Source organism: Phodopus roborovskii, unplaced genomic scaffold (genome assembly GCF_943737965.1).
Source record: "Phodopus roborovskii unplaced genomic scaffold, PHOROB, whole genome shotgun sequence".
Classification (NCBI taxonomy): Eukaryota; Metazoa; Chordata; class Mammalia; order Rodentia; family Cricetidae; genus Phodopus; species Phodopus roborovskii.
In genome coordinates this window covers 1,616,984-1,637,842 of record NW_026125537.1, presented here as the reverse complement: position 1 = coordinate 1,637,842, position 20,859 = coordinate 1,616,984, and the positions used below count along the sequence as shown (strand labels likewise).

Here is a 20,859-nt window from a genome sequence, read left to right as displayed (position 1 = left end):
TAGGATTAAAAGTAAAGGTGTGTTTGTTTTTTGTTTGGTTGGTTGATTGGTTGGTTTGGTTTGGTTTTTATTATTTTGAGATAAGGGCTTACTATGTGGCCCTGACTGTCCAGGAACTCGTTATGTAAACCAGGCTGACTTCAAACTCATGAGAGATCTGCCCACCTCCCAAGTACTGGAATGAAAGAAGTGCACCACCAGGCCTGGCATAACTCTCTATGGGTTTTTAACAGATGGAGGAGAAGATAATAGGCAAAATTTTCATAACTATGGACTTAGCCTAGGTAACCCTTTTACTTTAGATGGATTATTAAAAGTGTTCTAATCCCCAATTCAGATAGAGATACAGGAAAACCATGCCTCATTTGGGTGGTCACCCAGGAATTCCTGCACATTAACCTCAGTTCAGATTTGGTTTTCTACATCACCTGTTGGAGAAGTATAGTCTATATTCTTATGCTTTCGTTGGATTTGGTACTGTTGGGCAGTCAATGCAGAATGCTGAAGTAGTTGGTGGCCAGGAGGAGGTCATGTTTCTCACAGACACACCTTTGTGTGGATTCAGTGAGCATAGCTGCTGCTGGGTACCTGCAGTGCCTCAACGCACATTTAAAAAAGAAGTGAAGCCACAAACAAGCTAAGAGACCAAAGTTTAGGCTTAGACCCTGGACTGTCAGTATGGAGGTGAAACAGGAATTCCCATGCCTTTCCTTGTTCATTGGTAGAGGTATGAACTCAACAATAGTGAGAGCTTGCCTTTGTGAGACTTCCAGGAATTAGTAAAATGTCACAGCATGCCAGAGAATACACGCAAACCTCCTCCCCAGCCTGGAAACTCATTGGGAGGAAATGTCCTGTCTGAACACACTCTGAGCTCGCCAATCTCCTCTGTGTGGAGGAGAAAAAGTGGGAACATGCCTGAGCCATTCTCTGGTGTTTTCATGCCTCACATTCTTTTGTAGAAATTTGAGCACTTGACAAAGGGCAGCAACAACAATATAACAGCTTCTCCCAGTCTCAACAGCATGGCTTTCTTTCGGGGGAGATTATCTGTCAACCTGGATAAAGACTGTGGGTCCCTTAAGCCTGATCTGGTTTGTGTATGTAGATTCTTCTTCTTCTCCTCCTCCTCTTTCTTCTCCTCCTCCTTCTTCTCCTTCTTATTAATCCAAGTTCCCTCTCCCTCCCTCCCATGCATTTGAGCTTTGCTATATTATATTATATATAATATATACTATATTATAGTGCCACCCACACTGCCACCTGGTCTGTTGGCAATACTGCAATGCCTTTGGTGCCTGAACAAATAACCCACATTGAGAAATCTGACTGGCCCTCCACTGATCATCCAAAGAATGCTGCTTTTCTTCACTCCCAATTTTGCTTTTTTGAGTGAGAAACTCATCTACAGGTAGTCCTGAGCTGGGCAAGTTCCCACAAATATTTCAAAAATGTCCGTGAGTGAAGTCAGTGTGCTAACTGAACCACTGTCCTCTGCAAGAGCAGCGAGTACTCCTTAAGGCTGAGCCATCTCTCCTGTGATAGAAACTTTAAAGCATCTTGAGGGCTAAAGGTGTGCCTCCTTAGTCAAACACTAATCACTAACTACTAATAAGCAGAAGCCCTCATAACCACAGGAAAGGTGAACAAAGGATCTTTAGGGAAGTAAAAAATGTTAATGCAACATACCACAAATCATAGCAGGAGGCTGTATGATTGATGGCTCAATGGGTAAGAGGGCTTGCAGTGTAAGCTGATGACTTGAATTCAAATCCCCAGCACAAGTACAAAAAACATACCAGTAGCAAGGCCCAGCACTGTGGAGCAGGGACAGGAGAGTTACTGGGGCTTCCTTACAGCCAGCCTGGCCCTACATTTTGTTGAATAACCCTGTCTCAAGGGAATATGGTAAAGAATGATAGCGAAGTATACCTGACATCCTCCTCTGCACACAGGCTCATAGGCAGACACATGGCCACATCCACATGTGAACATACAACACAACACACACACACACACACACACACACATAGAACATGAAGCTTTGGAAGACTCAGAACACTGCCCAGTGAGATTGCAGTGGTGGCACACGCCTTTAATCCCAGCACCTGAGAGGCAGAGGCAGTCAGTTCTCAGTGAGTTCAAGACCAGCCTGGCCTACAACAGAGTTCTAAGACAGCCAGGACTGTTACACAGAAAACCATGTCTCAGGGAAAAGAAAGTAAGCTGCTGAATTAAAGATCCTTGGAACTTTCCTATATCTTCCCGCACCTAGAGCAACTATCGTGTGTGTGTGTGTGTGTGTGTGTGTACACACACGTGTGTGTGTAAAGGCACAGAGAACAACTGTAAACAGTAGACACTGAACTTCACGTTTGTAGAAGAAACAAAAGACTACCAGGACAGCTGGTAGCACAGGCTTTTAATCCCAGCCCTCTGCAGGGAGGCTGAGGCAGGTTGATTTCTGAGTCTGAGGCCAGCCTGGTCTACAAGCAAGTTCCAGAACATCCAAAACTACACTGAGACACAACGTAAAAAAGCAGGAGGGAGGAAGAGACTATAACACCAGACTCTAGGCAACAATAGAGAAGGCAAAAGTTCCCCTCCCTGGGGCTTTGAGCCAAGAACACAGAGGCACCTCAGAGCACTTTCACAGAAGCATAAATGCAGCCTGCAAAAATGCAGACAGTCTGTGATCTGAGCAGCAAACAGACCCGGAGGGAGACCCTTGTACTTCACAGCTTTCTCACTGGTGTGATGATGTGGGGACATATTTAGAGAGTTCTTACCACCAAACCTTGTTGGTGCTGCAAAAGCCTTTGCTTTTATTATTATTCATTTATTATGTTCTGCCTGCATGTATGCCTGAAGGCCAGAAGAGGGCTCCAAATCTCATTATAGATAGTTTGAGCCGCCACGTGATTGCTGGAAATTGAATTCAGGACCTCTGGAAAAGCAGTCAGTGCTCTTAACCTCTGCATCTCTCCAGCCCCAGAAAGAACTCACTTTTTTTTTCTTTTCTTTTTATTTTTGTATTTTTTCATTTATTTCCTTTTCTTCTCTCTCCTCTCTCTCTCTCTCTCTCTCTCTCCTCAGTTTTTTCAAGACAGGGTTTCTCTGTGTAGGCTTGGCTTCCTGGAACTCACACTATAGACCAGGCTGGCCTTGAACTCACAGAGATCCACCTCCCTCTGCCTACCTTTCAACGCTGGGTTTAAAGGCTTGTGCCAGTGGCTTGCCTGGCTGTAGCAAGGCAATACATGGCCTTTTAAGGCCTCTTATCACAGCCTATCCACACGGGACCACCCTGAGTCCCTGCCTATCAGATTTCTGACCCCACCACCAGTCCTCTGCTAGAGGAGAGTCTGGGACCAGTTCCGGTTGAAGCTGCTCTATACCCTTCCCTGGGAACTCCCTGGATTGGTCACGAATCTCACTCCCCCTTGTGTCCTGTCTCTCCTGATGATCTGATACACAATGCCCCCTCCCAAGAGCCTGCCTTCCCCCAACCCTGTGTCCTACCTAGCCCACTGTCACAGTGCTCAAGTTGAGCACTGGAACAGAGGGCGGATCCAACAATCCCTACACCTTCAGGGAACTTCCTAGAGTTGTTGTGAGCACACTAGACCTGCCTATCCACAAGGGACCACCCTGAGTCCCCACCTGCCTGATCTCTGACCCCCACCACTGGTCCTCTGCCAGAGCTCCAGGCCCTGGCCAGAGATCCACCTATCCCATCCCCACCACCACATCCTGAGTCCCTGCCTGCTGGATCTTTGACCCCCCCAGGGGGGAGCATTGCTGGAGCCTGATCTTTGACCCCCATCACCAAGCCCCTGCCTGAGTAGAGACCCCCTAGAAAGCTTGGACAACCCAGAGCTACAGGCATCTATAATCTTCTGACCCACATAAGCTTACCGAGGGAGTAGCATAAAGAGAGAGACCCCACCTGCACTGGAAAAAGTGATGGAAAGATGGCAATACAAGAAAACACCTAACAATAGAAAGACAAGCATGACACCACCAGAATCTAGGGACTCCACAAACTGAACACCCCAAAGCAGATGAAGCAGAAGAGAACGACTTAAAAAATATTTCCATAAAAATGATAGAGGCCTTCAAAGACGATGTGAGAAAATCCTGTAGAAATGGAAGAAAAAACAAAAAATTGGAAGAAATAAACAAATCTCTTAAAGTAAGGAAAGCCAAGAAAAAACAATCAAACAGGTGAAGGAAACAGTTCAAGACTTAAAAACTGAAATAAGGACAATAAAGAATACACAAACTGAAAGAATACAGGAAAAAGAAAAACTAGGCAAACAATGGGGAAATGCAGACACAAGCATAACAGAATATAAGAGATGGAAGAGATAATCTCAGGTGCTGAAGATAAACTAGAGGAAATAGACTCATCAACCAAAGAAAAACTTTAATCCAACAAATCCTTAACACAAAATATCCAGCAAATGTGGGACACCATGAAAAGGCCAAATCTAAGAATACTAGGCATAGAAGAAGGCAAAGAAGCCCAGCTCAAAAATGCAGAAAACATAATTCAACAAAATCATTGAAGAAAACTTTCCCAATCTGAAGAAGGACATGGCCATGAAAGTACAAAAAGCATACTGAACACCAAATAGACTGGACCAAAGAAAAAACACCCCTCAACACATAATAAGTAAAACACCTAACACAGAGAATAAAGAAAGAATATTAAGAGCAGTGAAGGAAAAAGGCCATGTAGGGGCACACCTATCAAAATTACAGCTGATTTCTCCATGGAAAGTCTCAAGGCCAAAAGGTCCTGGATAGATGCTCTACAAGTACTAAGAGTCCACGGATGCTAGCCCAGGCTACTATACCCAGCAAAATTCTCAATCACTATAGACTGAGAAGACAAGATATTTAATGACAAAGCCAGATTTTCACAATACATATCTACAAATCCAGCCCTACAGAAAGTTATGGAAGGAAAACTACAACCCAAGGAAGTTAACTACGCTCACAGAGACATAGGCAATAGATAATTCCACTTCAACAGAACCCAAGGGTTAAGTGAGGCAAATATATTCCCAATACCACAATCAACAACAAATCTAAAACAAACAAGCATTAGCAATCAATGATCCTTACTTTCCCTCAACATTAATGGTCCTAACTCACCTATAAAAAGACACAGGCTAACAGAATGGATACGAAGACAGAATCCATCCTTCTGCTGCATACAAGAAACACATCTAAGCTTCAAAGATAGACATTACCTCAGGGTAAAGGGTTGGGAAAAGATCTTCCAATCAAATGGACCCAAGAAGCAAGCAGGTGTGGCTATCCTAATATCTACAAGTTAGACTTCAAACCAAAATCAATCAAAAGAGATCAAGAAGGTCATTTCCCATTCATCATAGGAGAAATCCATCAGCACAAAGTCTCAATTCTGAGCATCTATGCTCCAAATACAAAAACACCAACATTCCTAAAAGAAATACTACTGAACTCAAAGCTCATATAAAACCTCACACACTCATAGTTGAGCCCTCAACACCCCACTCTCACTGCTAGACAGGACCACCAGACAGAAACTTAACAAAGAAACAAAAGAACTAACAGGGAAAAGGATTTCTATTTTTGTTTCCACAGAAAATGAAAAGATGTGGATTCCTTCCAGACTAATGTGGTTTGATCAAGCCAGACCATCTGAAACAGAGTACCAGGTGATCCTACATTCAAAACAGCTGGACAAAGCAGCCTTACCTACTACAGCCAGGATTTCTGAATCTTCTTCGAATCCCCCACGACAGCGCCCCTTACCAGCAGGAAGTAGTTTGGAAAGAACAACGCCCAAATTCCCAAATATTGTCTATAAATGTTTGTTTTCATTAAAATGGACTTGGTTATATAAAATAAAAAAAAAAACAACTTAATTCTCCCTCCCCCCCCAAAAAAAAAATGGCTCTCAGGAGGAAAACAGGAAGCACGCTGTCACTACAGCCACCAAGATTTTCAGGTTTGCTATTGTTGTCTCAAAAAAGGAAAAATAATCAAAGAAGCAGAAAAATGTCTGCCATGTTTCGTTGGAAAATGTCTCAAGGAAAGATGGTCATGTGCAGCCAACACCATCTGTGGAGGAAACGAAGCCTCCAGGGGTAGAAGAAGCTGCAGCTTCTTGTGTCTACGGACATCTCTGAACATGTATTACTCCTGAATAAAATTGCTTTATTACTGTAAAAAAAAAAAAAAAAGAACTAACAGAAGTTATGTCTCAATTGGGTTTAACAGACATCTATAGAACATTCTATACAAACACAAAAGAATATGCCTTCTTCTCTGCTCCACATGAACATTCTCTGACATCCACCACATACTAGGTGACATAACAAACCTCAACAGATACAAAAAAAAAAAAAAAAAAAAATTGAATAGTCCACTATGCTTTAACACAACACACAACACAAATCGCAGAAACCCTACAAACTCATGGAAACTGAACAATGCGCAATTGCAACATACCTGAGTCAAAGAAAGAATAAAGAAAGAAATTAAGGACTTCCTAAAATACGAGAATGAGGACACAACATACCAGAATGTATGGGACACCTTAAAAGCAGTGCTACAAGGGAAGTTCATTGCACTAAGTGCCCATAAGAAGAAAACAGGAGTAGGTTCCAGAAGGTGGCGTGTGCAGTTGGGAACATGGAGCAGATGAATTCGATTCAACCGGGTTCTGGGCCCGGCAATGGAGCAGGTGAATGAGCTAAAGGAGAAGGGCAATAAGGCTCTGAGGCCAGGTTGGCAGAGAGGAAATTCATGAATCCTTTCAACTTGCCTAATCTGTACCAGAAATTGGAAAATGATCCCAGGACAAGGACACTGCTCAGCGACCCTACCTACCGGGAACTCATAGAACAGCTACAGAACAAGCCTTCAGACCTGGGCATGAAAATACAAAATCCCTGGATCATGACTACTTTCAGTGTCCTCCTTTGGGTTGATCTGGGCAGTATGGATGAAGAGGAAGAGGTAGCAACAACCCCACCCCCACCTCCTCCCAAAAAGGAGGCCAAGCCAGAACCAATAGAAGAAGATCTTCCAGAGAATAAAAAACAGGCACTAAAAGAAAAAGAGATGGGAAATGGTGCCTACAAGAAGAAAGATTTTGACATGGCCTTGAAGCATTATGACAGGGCAAAGGAACTGGACCTCACCAATATGACTTACATAACTAATCAAGCAGCTGTGCACTGTGAGGAAGGTGAATACAACAAATGCCAAGAGCTGTGCTATCCATTTCTACAATAAGTCTCTGGCAGAGCTCCGAACCCCAGATGTGCTCAAGAAGTGCCAGCAGGCAGAGAAAATCCTGAAGGAGCAAGAGCGACTGGTGTATATCAACTCTGATTTGGCTTTGGAGGAGGAGAAGGGCAATGAATGCTTCCAGAAAGGGGACTACCCCCAGGCCATGAAGCAATATACAGAAGCCATTAAACAGAACCCAAGAGATACCAAACTGTACAGTATCCCAGCTGCCTGCTACACCAAGCTCCTGGAATTTCAGCTAGCACTCAAGGACTGTGAGGAGTGCACCCAGCTGGAGCCAACCTTTATCAAGGATTATACTGGAAGCCATGAAGGACTATACAAAAGCTGTGTACCAGAAGGCGCTTGACCTGGACTCCAGCTGTAAGGAGGCAGCAGATGGTTCCCATCGCTGTATGATGGCACAGTACAACAGACATGATAGCCCTGAGGATGTGAAGCTACGGGCCATAGCTGACCCTGAGGTGCAGCAGATTATGAGTGACCCAGCCATGAGGCTCATCCTGGAGCAGATGCAAAAGGATCCCCAGGCTCTAAGCGAACACTTAAAGAACCCTGTAATAGCACAGAATATCCAGAATCTGATGGCTGTGGGTCTGATTGCAATTCGGTGATAACTTGCTTTTCCCCTCTTCCCTTCGCCAATGTGGAAAGGGGAGCTGGGATGGTGGCAAGCAGCACTGGGCAGGGGGGAGGGAGTGGGGGGGGGAGAGAAAGACTTATCTTTATATTTATACATGCCTGCAAGGAAGACAGATTCATCCAGCGCCACCTTGGACCCTCTCAGCACACGCATGGTCTCTTCACTGCTGCCCTCGAGTTTCCTTCCCTGCCCTCTGCAAACCCTCCCCCTCACTGTCTCGGCTGCTCCCCTATAGTTGGTTATTTTTTATTTGGGGCAGTGGGTACATACAAGGAGGGGAGGGTATTCTTCCCTACCTAGGGTCCCACTGTCTTCACTTGTTACCCCACGTCCTTCAATAAAACAAGCCAGTCAGGCGCGGTTATATATAGTTGTAGTAGTAGTAGTAGAAGAAGAAGAACGCAGAGTCACATTAGAGAATTAACAGCACAACTGAAAGCCTTAGTACGAAAAGAACCAAACTCACCCCTGAGGAATAGATGCCAGGAAATTATCAATTTGAGGGCTGAAATCAATAAACCAGGAAAACAACACACACACAAAAAAAAAATCAATGCAACAAAGAATTGTTTTTCGAGAAAATCAACAAGATAGACAAACCTTTATACAAACTAACCAAAAAGCAGAGAGAGAACATGCAAATTAACAAAATCAGAAACAAAAAGGGGAAGATAACAATGGACACTGAGCAAATCCAGATAATTTTCAGGTCATACTTTGAAAACCTGTACTCCACAAAATTTGAAAATTCAAAGGAAGTGGACAAATTTCTGGATAACTACCACTTACCAAAATTAAATCAAGAACAGACAAACAACTTAAATAAACCTATAACCCGCAATGAAATAGAAGCAGTTATCAAAAGCCTTCCAACCAAAAAAAAAAAAAAAAAAAAAGCCCAGGGCCAGATGGCTTTAGTGTAGAATTCTGCCAGAAATTCATGGAAGAGCTAGTGCCAATATTCCTCAAATTGTTCCACACAATAGAAACAGAAGGTTCATTAACAAACTCTTTTTACCAGGCCACAATCACCTTGGTACCCAAGTCACACAAAGACACAACTAAGGAAGAAAACAACAGACCAATATCCCTGATTAACATCGATGCAAAAATACTCAATAAAATACTGGCAAACCGAATCCAAGAACACATCAGAGAAATCATCTACAGTGATCAAATAAGCTTCATCCCTGGGTTGCAGGAAAAGTTCAACATACGAAAACCTATCAATGTGATCCACCATATAAACAAACTGAAAAAAAAAAAAAAAACCAAATGAGCATCTCACTAGATGCTGAAAAAGCCTTTGACAAAATTCAACACCCTTTCATGATAAAGGTCTTGGAGGGATCAGGGATAACAGGAACATACATAAACATAATAAAAGCAATATACAGTAAACCAACAACCAACATCAAACTGAATGGAGAGAAGCTTAAGTTGATTCCTCTAAAATCAGGAAGAAGACAAGGCTGCCTTCTCTCTCCATATCTCTTCAATATTGTACTTGAAGTTCTAGCTAACGCAATAAGACAACAAAAAAGAGATCGAGGGGATACAAATTAGAAAGGAAGATGTCAAACTGTCACTATTTGCAGATGATATGATAGTTTACATAAGCGACCCAATAAACTCTACCAGGGAACTCCTACAGCTGATAAACATCTTCAGCACACTAGCAGGATACAAGATAAACTAAAAAAAAAAAAAAAATCAGTAGCCCTACTATATACAGATGACAAAGGGGCTGAGAAAGAAATCAAAGAAACATCACCCTTTACAATAACCAAAAACAACATAAAGTATCTTGGGGTAATGCTTACCAAACAAGTAAAAGACCTATATACAGCAAGAACTTTGTGTCTTTACAGAAAGAAATTAAAGAAGATACCAGAAAATAGAAAGATCTCCCATGCTCTTGGATAGGTAGGATAAACATAGTAAAAAATGACAATCTTGCCAAAAGCAATCTACAGATTCATTAAAATCCCAGCACAATTCTTGAAAAAATAATAATCAACTTTATATAGAAAAACAAAAGACCCAGGATGCCCAAAACAACCCTGTACAATAAAGGAACTTCGGAGGCATCACCATCCCTGAATTTAAGCTCCACTACAGAGCTATAGTCCTGAAAACAGCCTGGTATTGGCACAAAAATAGACAAGTAGACCAATGGAATCGAATCAAAACTCCTGATATAAACCCACACACCTACCGACAACTGATTTTTGACAAAACAGCTAAAAGTATACAATAGGAGGAGGAAAGCATCTTCAACAAATGGTGCTGGCACAACTGGATGATGGTATGTAGAAGACTGTAGATAGACCCATGTCTATCACCATGTGCAAAACCCAAGTCCAAATGGACCAAAGACTTCAACATAAATCCAACCACACTGAACCTCTTAGAAGAGAAAGTGGGAGATACCCTTGAACAAATTGGTACAGGAGACCACTTCCTGAACATAATTCCAGTAGCACAGTCACTGAGATTGACAATTAATAAATGGGACCTCCTCAAACTTAGAAGCTTCTGTAAGGCAAAGGACACAGTGGACAAGACCAAACGGCAGCCCACAGACTGGGAAAAGATCTTTACCAATCCTACATCTGACAGAGGGCTGCTCTCCAAAATATACAAAGAACTCAAGAAACTAATCAACAAAACACCAAATAACCCTATTAAAAACTGGGGTACAGAACACCAAATAACCCTATTAAAAACTGGGGTACAGAACTTAATAGAGAACTCTCAATAGAGGAAATCAAAAAGGCTGAAAGACACTTAAGAAAGTGCTCCACATCCTTAGCTATCAGGGGAATGCAAATCAAAACAACTTTGAGATACCATTTAACTCCTGCCAGAATGGCTAAAATTAGAAACACCAATGACAACTCATGCTGGAGAGGATGTGGAGAAAGGGGAACACTCCTCCACTGCTGGTGGGAGTACAAACTCATACAGCCATTTTGGAGATCAGTATGGCAGTTCCTCAGGAAAATGGGAATCAGTCTACCACAGGACCCGGCAATCCCCCTCTTAGGCATATACCCAAAGGATTCACATCCATGCAACAAAGACATCTGTTCAACTATGTTCATAACAGCATTACTTGTAATAGCAAGAACCTGGAAGCAACCTAGATGCCCCTCAACTGAAGAATGGATACGTTTACACAATGGAATACAACTCTGCAGGGGTGGGGGGAAACAATGTAATCTTGAAATTCCCAGGCAAATGGATGGAACTTGAAGAAACCATCCTGAATGAGGTAACCCAGTCACAAAAAGAAGAACATCATATGTACTCGCTCATATATGAATTTTAGACCTAGAGCAAAGGATTGCCAGTCTATAATTCACACTGCCAGAGGAACTAGGATACAAGGTATATTCTAAGAGATTCATATAAAGTCCCTCACAGAAGGGGGAAGGGACAAGTCCCCCAGAGCACATGGGAAGTGGGGGGGGGTGCAATGAATGGAGAGAGAAATAGGAGAAAGAGAAGGGGAGGAGAGGAAAGCACGTGTGACTAAGAAGATTGAATCAGGGTAGGAATAGAAGACGGGGGGGGGGGGGTTGGAGAGACCATAAAAGAGGGAGCCATTATAGGTTTGAAGAGAAAACTGAATCTAGAGAAATGTGCAGAGACCTACAAGATTTACCCCAACTAACAATTGGAGCAACAGTGGGAAGACTACCATAAATGCCCTTCCCTGATAATGAGATTGAAGACTAACTTATCCACCATCATAGAGCACTCATCTAGTAGCTGATGGAAACAGAAGCAGATACCCTCAACTAAACACTGAGCCGAACTGGAATCCAGATGCAGAGAGGGAGGACAAAATCAGGCTACAGAAACACACAGACAAGGAGGAGCTAACAGGCTCCCAGACTGATGCTGGGAATCCAGCATGGGACTGACTCAGACCCCCTGAACAAAGGTCTCAGCTAGAAGGCCTGGGCTGTCTAAGGGACCTCGGACAGTGGAACCAGGATTTATCCCTGGTGCACAAAAGGACTTTGAGAGCACATTCCCCATATGGATACTCCCTTAACCTAGAGGCAGGAAAGAAGGCCTAGTCCCTACTACAAATGACTTGACAGATTTAGATGACCCCTCCTAGAAGGCATCACCCTACATGTAGAGTGGAGGGGGGGATGGGATAGGAGGGTGGGAGAGGGGGAAAGAGGGAGAATTGTGATTGATATGTAAAATAAAAATAAAAACTACAAATAAAGGCATGTGCCATTGCCTATATGTGTTTAAAAACATTTCTAAGCCTCTCCATTGGCTAACAAAGCAACCACTCTGAGAATTAGTGTGAGCACAGGAAACTGATTATGGCTGCAAATGACCCTGGGTCTACATTAAGTGTGGTGTTATCTGGCTGATCTGGGGAAAGGAGGGGAATGAGGTTGCAGTGTGAGAATTAAGTAGAGACTGGCATGGGTGCAGCTTAGTCAGCATTCCTTCCCTATGGTGCTTTCCCCTCCACACTGAGCATCTGGCTTCGGTTTGATGGCTTTCTAGGAGACACAGGCAGCATGCTGATATTTCGCACACATGCACTGACAGAGTGCCACCAGTGTATGGATGGCCAAGCAGGCAGTTCATAGGCTTAACTGGCAGGAGTATCTTAAGGGCGTGTTCCTATGCTCCCTGCGTTGCTGAACCTACTGGAAGAGAATCCTGACAACTAGAGGCATGACATCAGGGCAGGAACTTCAGGGCAGAAATAGGCAGGACTCAGCCTGCAAAGGGCACTTTCTGGTCTGACCTGTTTGGACTCAGAGAGAAAATTACTTACTACCCCATAACCTAAGTAAACAAGCCTGAAGCACAAGTGTCTCCTTTGTAAGATCAGTCTCTCTTCTCTGTGTCTGTCTGTCTCTCCCTCTCTCCTCCCCTCTCTCCCTCCCTCTCTCTCTGTCTCACTCTGCCTCTCCCCTCCCTCCCTCTCCCTCTCTCTCTCTCTGCTCTGTCCCTGTCCTGCCCCTACTGCTGCCCTCTTACCCCTCCCTCTCCCTCCTTCCCTCCCCTCTGTGTCATTTTTGTTTGCCTAATCCTGTTTATACTGCTTCAACCCATACCTTTCCCTTCCTTTCTAGATACTTTCTTGTCCCCACCCCCTCCTTTTTTTAAAGTGCTAAATCAGTACTTTCATTTTTATCAGTTCTTAAAAAGGAAATTCTAGTTTGTTCTATGATGATCTTAGTTCCATTTTCTATCCATATTGGTGGTAAAATGTTTTTAACTGTTTGGGGCTTTTCTTCCCTACAGTCTTAAATACCTGGTTTGTCAATGAGTTCTTGTTGCAGCAGTCTGCCTTGTGTCCTTTGAGTGAGTCATGACAAATGACAACTCAAAAGACAACAGATGACCCACTAAGCAAAAGGGAGAAATTCTCATCCCAGCAAAACACTAACTGTGGATATAGAAATAAAGTAATATAAACAAGCAAGATGATATAGCTCCCCTAGATGCTTATAACTTTTCAACAACCACACCCAGAAATCATTGAAATGGCAGGCAAAGAATTCAAAAGCCTGCATTTTTTTAATGACCAGTCACCACACAGATTACACAACTAGACAGATGAATAAAATCAATACGTAAGTTCAAATCTTGGATAAGAAAGTCCCAAAACAAAAGTTTTGGGAAAAATTAAACCAAACAGCTCAGTGGATAAAAATTTGCCTCTAGAATGAAAATGAGAACATGGCCCCTCTTAGGTACGGTTGAGGAGATTTTATGTAGATATGAGGCAGAGGACATCCAGAGGCATCTTAAAGAGTCCACACTGGACTTGGACAGAAAAATAACTGGGCCATGAGATGGGGAGAGCAAGAAAGGAAGGGAAGGCAAACAGATCAAGAGGCCCAGCGTGAGTCAGCCAGGAACTGAGCCTGCAAAGGGCACTTTCTGGTCTGATCAGGAACCAAAGAGGATGCTTGGCCAAAATGGCTGAGTTATCTAAAATTCAGAAGCTGGGGAAAGGAAAGCCCCCCCCCCCCCCGGGCTGGAGAGGTTTGGGGTAGAAGTAAGACTTGTCCCGGGTTTTCTTGGGATCAGACATTCCAGCCTTTTGTTGATGATGGGGGGGGGGGGTATATTCTCTTCTGTAACTTCTTCTGAGCTGAAACTGTGACATCTTTGTCAGGGGCCCAGGAATCTGGAATGTTGGTCAAAGCCCGGAAGGGAGAGAGGAGCACAGGCTGGGAACATCTGTTTCACTGGATGTACAGATTTACCTGGGGCTAGTGAAGTACAGGCTGCTTTGGAGACATCTGGGGTGCAGGTTCTGAAGGAACACCTGAGGCTGCCACATTGTAGGCAATTTAGGAGCAGTTTGTAGTCTGCTGGTGACTGGACATCTATTAGGACAGCTAGGGACAGAAGGTAGAGTTAAGGAGCCTATGGGGAAGTTTTTTTTTTTGTTTGTTTGTTTTTTTTTTTTTTTTTTTTTTTTTTTTAATGTTGGATATACATTTGAAACTTCCAGGCCCTTGGTCCTGGCAGTTGATGAGGGACAGAAGGAGTCGCAATACCAGGGAAAAGAGAGAGATCCCATCTCCACCCCCAAGAATAGGCAAGTGGGGAAACTTAGGCTGTTGAATGACAGGAGTACTTATCTGGGGTCAGCTTGATCTGTTAGAGATGAATTCAAGTCTCACAACTCCCTGAAGTTTGCAAGAATATTTTTTGACTTCATAAAAAGAGATAAAAGTATTATGTATTAATTAGCATTACCACTGTTCATAATCTGTACTGAAATCTTCATTGTAGAAAAAGCAGTAGAATTGTGCCTTTGAGTCATAACAAAAACAAAAACAAAAACAAAAAAAAACTTGGGGATCTAAAACTATTGTTCTGAGTTAAAAGCATGAACACTTTTTCTCTGTATCCAGAGGGTTGAATACATAGATTGAACAGTGGTGTTTTAGCACAATTGAGAAGCACTTTTAAGTCTATACTTACAAAACAACCAAAGGAAATTTCAGTGTTTGAACTTGTAACAGAATAACAATAACAGTGCTTTCCTAGGCTAGAATAATCACCTATCAGAACTGCATTGATTAATGTTAAAACTCTGAACTTTTGAAGTCTCAGTATAGCAATAGCATAGAGAGGGCAGGAATCTCAAGCAGTTCTCATTTTTACAACACTTAAATCAGTTCCTTAGACCTTTACAACTGACATTTCTTTCTTAGAGCCCTCAAAAGTTACATAAACTTCAAACCTGTTCTTTTCATCCAGTCACTTACCATGAGACACAGGTGGCTGATTACTGAGAACTGTCATTGCGAAGCAAATTCCTTTAAAGAAAGGAAATAGTAAAAAGTTACATTGAAACTTGATTTGTGAGTTTTTCTTTCACTGTGAAGTCTGTCAGCAAGGTGAACTGTACCTGCCTGCCTTTCTTAGCAGATCTAATAAATAACTCTGGAAAAGTGAGTCCTGGTTTTACATCTGAAATAAACTGAGTGAGTAGCTGTGGCCTTAGGGAGTTGAGTGTGACTGTTAAACTGACAAAGCTACAGTTAACTGTCAACACCATCAGAGATCTGAGAAGGATGAATTATTGTAGAAAGTATAATCTAGTCTCTGTTTCAATTAAAATGACTCTGGCTACTTGGACAGTTAACCTTGTCTTTCTTTGGTGGTGGACTGTTACCCTAGGCTCCCATGGTCTCAAGGGCTTCGTGGGGGTGGGGCAAAAGTTATAGATCTACTGGATGTCACACACACACAGCATTATGGTATTAGCTGCTACATAGGGTAGCATTAGCTTTTGGGTGCTAGACCCAGAAGTCTCTGAGATTTCCCTGTGGAGGAGGTACATGGGAAAACTGACCCACCTTGGCAAGGCAGAATAGAGCAGTCAAAACCCAACAGTGTCCACAGTGTGGCAGGGCCCTGGTGGTAGGCAAGGTCTTTGCCCAGTGGTCAACATTACCACAATCCAGGTGGAGTCATCTGTGCCCATTATTTTCTATGGGGACCTTAGGGTTGCAGTTAAGAGCTAGTAATTTTGTCTACCATGGGAAGCTTTTTCATTGAACATTTTAAATGTCATGTTCAGCAGATCTCTGAAGATTTGAAGACCATTATCAAGTATAACTGATTTTAAACAAACTTTACTTCTTTTTAGTTTACTCATTTTAGGCTTAACATTGAAAACAATATATAGGAGGCTAAGTAAAGCTTGTCATTATAAATGAATTATATTTGTACTTGGCATGACTAAGAGCACAGTTCTGAGTACATTAAAGAATGTTGTCATTTATAGAAAATTAACTTGCATGTCTTAAATCTTCAGCAGATTACAACATGTTAGTAGCTTATGTAAGACTAGCATTTTTTACAGTTTTATCCATGTTGTGTGAGCCCTAAATATTTAAATTGAAGATTTAATTGAAGCTCCTCTATCATCAAAATAAAAACTTTAATCATGAATACAGTCCACAGAGAAACTGGGAACTTTACTTTTTTTATTGTTTCATAATGCACTATTACAGACTATCACAGTTTCTTGTAAGACTCAGTTTACCCAAATATTAACAAAGTTAGCATAAACAAAGAAGCTAAACATCTATCTTTAAGTCAGTTACTGTTAACATGAATAGACCTTAGGAAATTATAAACCTTATTTATTAAACATACTGTGCTGGCTAGAGTTATCTGAAATGAGGGAACCTCAACTGAGAAAATGTATCCATAAGATACAGCTGTGGGGCAATTGCTTAACTAGTGATTGATGATGGGTAATGCCATCCCTGGGCTGGTGGTCCTGGGTTCAATAATAAAGCTAGTTGACTAAACTATAGGAACAAGCCAGTAACCAGCATCCCTCCATGGCCTCTTCATCAGCTCCTGCCTCCAGGTTCCTGCTCTGCTTGAGTTCTTGTCCTGATTTCCTAAAATGATGAATTATGATGGGAAAATGTAAGCCAAATAAACCCAAGGTGTTCTGGTTATGATGTATCATCACAGCAATAGTAACCCTATGACACATATCTTATTCATCAAACGTATGTTGTTGCCTATTTAAATTTTTCTAGAAGCCTGGTTTTGAGTAGTTAGCAATGACAATCTGAATAAACCTTTGTAATCTTAGGAATTTATAAGCCTCATTTTTCTAATATACCATATTCGTCAGACATATTTTGTTACTTATTTAAAATTTTCCATAAGCCTGTTGTTGAACAGTTAGCAAAGACATAAATAGCTCTAAATCAGTTTCTGTTAACCAGAATACACCTATATTACTCAGGAATTTTTTATCCTACAAAATCTATCCTAATTCAAATATTTTGGAGACCTGCCATTGCCTGCTTAGTCCAAAAGGAGATACAGTGACAGGCAGAGGGCTCAGCTGAACTAAGAAGTTTTATAATTGCTGTTTAGTTGGTTTAAACCATGTGTTCATCTTTACCAAGATAGTGCAAAGGTAAATGGCATGGTACATTTTTACCTTAGTAAAGATGGCTCAGTTAAAATTCTATAAGAAATATGGGCTGGGGAGATGAATCAGTGGTTAAGAGCACTGACTGCTCTTCTAGTGGTCCTGAATTTAATTCCCAGCAACCACATGATGGCTCACAACCATCTGTAGTGGGATCTGATGCCCTCTTCTGGCCTGCAGGGATACTTGCAGGCAAAATACTGTATACATAGTAAATATATAAATCTTTTTTTTTTAACTTCTATGAGAAATATAACACCTGGAGTAGAGCAGGTTATTAGTTTATTAATAATAGCTCATAGAATTAATCCCTTACTGGTAAAGAGCCTACAAAAATTATAAAATGCAAATTATAAAAAGCAAATGATTATTTGTTCCACACTGATAATAACTGCATTAGCATGTTGTCAAGATCTATGGATGATCATTATCCAAAAGATCCCCTTTTAAGACTTTTTTTGAAGCTTTTCCATAGTTACTGTCTAAAATTACATCTAAAAAATCCTATGGCACTTGCTTTTAATGCTTTTACAGAGGGCAAGGTGCTTATGTTTTATATACAAATTCCTCAGGCTCCACAGAAAGGATAATACCCTCCCCTGTTTGTACAGCTCAACAGACTAAATTCACTGTACTCAATCAGCTTTTATTGCTTTTATTAGATGTCTCTCAGTCACTGAATATTTTAACTAACCTCTTACATAAATTAGCACCTAAAGGATAGAGATGCACTGAGAATGAAAACTGGCCTGACTTGAGAAAAAGAAAATGTTGCAGAAGGTTTGTAAATGCAGAATGGGTATAACAGACGGCTCTGTGATGGAGTCTAGTAAGAAAGAAAATTAGAATGGATGGGATGTCTTCATTAAGGTTTCTATTGTTCTGAAGAGACATCTTGACCACGGCAACTATTATAAAGGAAAACATTTAATTGTTGTGGCTTATATTTCCAAGAATCAGTCCATTGTCATCATGGTGGGAATAGCAACATGAAGGCACATGGTGCTACATGTGCAGGAAACAGGAAGTGGTCTATGATGCTGAGAGTAGATGAGCATAGACCTCAAAGCCCACACTTCCTCCAACAAGGCCACACCTACTCCAACAAACCACACATCCTAATAGTCCCATGTCCTTTGGGGACCATTTTTCTTTCAAACATGGGATGTGGAAAAAAGGTTTAGTGAGTTCCTTCAGTTGAGTATCCTTGCTTTAAAAACATAAGGTTAAAGAAGAATCCAAATTCTATTGAAGCATTCCAGTGACACTGAACTGCTGGCAGCTCTGTATCCAGGAAAAGCATGGTAAAAGCACCTGCCTAGGAGAAAAGCCAGGAATGGCCATGTTTCTGACAAGAGACTGCTCCAAAGTATTGGTGCAATGAGTTGTCTGCAACTGAGACTGTAGATGCTTTTTCTGCTGGAGCCTGGTCAAATTGTGCATCAACCCAGGGATGCACTCACAGCATTAGCAAAATAAGCAAGTTTATCTTGTCTTCTGCATCAAACTGAAGACTTCCTTATTTCAGGCCTTTTAAGTACTGAGAACCCAGGCCGTGTAGATTGTGCATTGTATTTATAATTACTAGAAATTCAGTTTTTATCTTTGTATTTTGGTACAACATAACAAAAAATTTAAATGACAATGTAAACAGGCAAAATAGGAGTAAATTGAAATCAAGAAATTTTTTTTAATATTTCTCCTGGATAATTTGGTAGCCAAGAAGTACAAACATAATTGCATGCTTCTCAAATTCTCATGGAGGCCAAAAGGGGGTTAAACCAAAGATGCAATCAATACAAATTAGATTATTAGGACTTTTTCACCTAAGATTATTTTTGGTACAGCCTGAGAATCTGTTTCATCTGCAGAATATAGTGAGAACCAAAGCTGCCAGCAGGTTCTTCCTCCTTCAAACAGTTTGATGTTTTTCACGTTTTTATTTCACTTATAGTATCAGCTGGATATGAACTTTTATGCTTATGTGGGAAAACTCAATTGTTTTCTCCTTCAGGATTTTTCTCTGGTTGTTTCTCAGGTACTCTTTTATTGGGTGGGGGTGTTGAGACAGAATTTCTCTATGTGACAGGCCTGGCTGTCCTGGAACTTACTTCATAGACCAGGCCAGCCTCAAACTCACAGAGATCCACCGCCTGCCTGTCTCTCACGTTCTGGGACTAAAGGTGTGCACTACAATGCCCAGCTTCCCAGGTACTTCTAACTATCCTGTTACCTAGTAGAAAAAAAAAGTCTTCTTAAACACAAAGTTAAAATTTCCCTGAATTTTAAAGACCAAAATCTTATAGCTTTAAGTTGAAATGTTTAAATGTTAATGGCCACTGTCAATTAAGTGGATTGTGTTTGTTAGTTTTATGCTTGTCCTTGGCCTAATAAATGATCACTTTAGCAATGGAGGGAGGTAGTTAAAAGAGACTCCTAAAAGCCTATTCTCTAGTGACAGCATTATTTTACACGGTATAAAGGCACTGTTTCACACAGTGTAATCCATTGTCCCAGAAGGCTCCTGCTCTAATGCATCCAACCAGGACAGCATCCTGAAGATGGCCAGACAAATGAAATGTCTAAAGAGAAGATGGCATCAAGAGGAGATGTCCCAAGAGGAAGAGGAAGACTCTGACTTGCCAAGCTGACACTATGGGAAAAGAACAAGGATGATATACTACTGACCCAAAAATGATGTGTTATGTTTAATGACTGTATTACATATTAATTCTCACTGGTTAACACAGAATCCAATGCACATCTATAATAGGAGACAGTATGATGTTGTTTTTCCATGCTAACGATTGTTTTTATCCTTTAGGACCAGTTGTCTGGATGAAAGATGGTATGCAAATATTTAGTCACATGATAGTTATATGTTGGTTGGACTAATCTAACTGACCCATCCAAATGAAATAATATGAATTTTAGCACAACTATTAAAATCTCTGATAAGCCAGGCAGTGATGACACATGCCTTTAATCCCAGCACTCAGGAAGCAGATGCAGGCATTTCTGCAAATTCAAGGCTAACCTGGTCTGCATAATGAGTTCCAGGAAAGCAAGGACTTCACAGAGAAACCATGTCTTGAAAAACAAACAACAACAACAAAAAAGTCATTATTAGGGGCTAGAAAGATGGCTCAGAGGAGCCAGGGTCCTCTGGCAGGTAGGGCTGTGGAAGGGCCGGCCCAGCAGGTCTCTTCCTGAGGATGACCCAGACCCCTCTCCTAGTCACTGGAGAAAACCACATTGAGTTGAGAGCCTTGTCAAAGCAGGTACTTGCAACAGGCAGGTACATTATAAGGTTGGGGGCCGGGGGAGTAAACTTTAGGATGGGGTGAGGTATTGGGGCCAATTGTGATTCATTACATCAGCAGTAGCTAGGCAGAGGCAGGTTTTGCTGAGTCACTCCTATGTG

At 41.6% G+C, this 20,859-nt stretch overlaps 1 pseudogene; it reads left to right on the top strand.

Moving 5' to 3' along the window:
- The first annotated feature begins 6,690 nt into the window (after nt 1-6,690).
- LOC127216174 (stress-induced-phosphoprotein 1-like) lies at nt 6,691-7,980 on the top strand (annotated as a pseudogene).
- Nucleotides 7,981-20,859: the final 12,879 nt, after the last annotated feature.